The sequence below is a fragment of the Bidens hawaiensis genome, unplaced genomic scaffold (assembly GCF_021521415.1).
Source record: "Bidens hawaiensis isolate Kalapana, Puna unplaced genomic scaffold, B.hawaiensis_p1.1 tig00038511_1, whole genome shotgun sequence".
Classification (NCBI taxonomy): Eukaryota; Viridiplantae; Streptophyta; class Magnoliopsida; order Asterales; family Asteraceae; genus Bidens; species Bidens hawaiensis.
This window is the reverse complement of record NW_027496757.1, coordinates 135,120-136,319: the sequence shown is the minus strand read 5'-3', so window position 1 is coordinate 136,319 and position 1,200 is coordinate 135,120. Positions and strand designations below refer to the sequence as shown.

The 1,200-nt window shown below is 35.5% G+C and overlaps 1 non-coding gene across 1 annotated transcript; it reads left to right on the top strand.

Moving 5' to 3' along the window:
* The first annotated feature begins 859 nt into the window (after positions 1-859).
* LOC143590391 (U6 spliceosomal RNA) lies at positions 860-966 on the top strand. Its single transcript, XR_013145466.1, has one exon. It is a non-coding gene; the product is annotated as a U6 spliceosomal RNA (small nuclear RNA).
* Positions 967-1,200: the final 234 nt, after the last annotated feature.

The following is a 1,200-nucleotide window of genomic DNA, read 5'->3' as shown; positions in this document are numbered from 1 at the left end:
GGCTTGCCCGTTCCAAGTTGCGAGATGGGTCATGTGGCTCGAGCTAAGGCTTGGGTAACATGGTTCCTAGAGTAGGGGGCACCGCAAAAGGCTGGTCTCACAGGCATCGAATCGTGACAGTGGGATGATAACAGGTTGGAGCTCCATCAGGATCGCATAACCGCTGGAATGTTCCAATCGAACAACCATCTTTTTAAATGCTTACTACTCTGCCATGTACCTTGGATGAATTTGTGACTTTATGTATAAATAGTGTCTCTTCATTTCACTTCTCTTAGTTAATCGACATCATTCAGAAATCAATGTGTTTTGGTTAATGATAGTTGACTGATTCCATGTTTTTTTTCTTTTTTAATTTACCTTTGACACCTTGTTAAAGAGTCACAAATTCACAATGTTTGATTAATTACTTAAATGTTTGATATTAGGATGTCTGAACTGATTAATTATAATGTGCAACTGGGGTATGTGTGATTATTTGAAATGAAGTTTTCACATTAAATATGTATGCAAAAAGTCAAATGGTATCATATCATATATGATATATCTCTAACTTCAAGTGATGTGAAATAAGAGACTTTAAAAGTTAGGAGATATAACTTGATAATCAATCAGTTTTCTTGTGGAACAACATCCTTATTGTTGTGATAAAAGACACATAATCAAACAATATTCTTACAGCTTCAGCGTGTTCTTTTTTTCTTTTTTGGCGGTTAGAAGAAGCTGGCATCATTTCATTTGATTGCATAATCATTCCTACATGCTGATCACTTGGAAATCTGGTTCTTTAATTAAAAGAGTTCTTGTCGATTGGGTTCGTCCCACATCGACTCAGAGATGAAGAAAGTGTTGGTTGAAATAGCAGAGACTGGTGATGATCCAATAAAATTGGAATGATATAGAGAAGATTAGCATGGCCCTTGTGCAAGGATGACATGTACATATCAAGAAATGTCAAAACTTTTTTTTAAATCCTTTTGCATATTTTCAATCTTTTTTTATGGCATTCATAATGAAATGAAATCAAACTTGTGAGCTTTTAAGCTGTTTTAGAATTTGGTCAGTTATTAGCTGCATTAGTTTAGGATCATGATGCTTTCGTACCATAAAAGTAGCAAATTTCATGATTTTATGCTCAGACTCTCCTTAAAATTGATGTTACTTGGTTGTGTGCTGCAGTGTTAACCCAGGGCCGGCCCA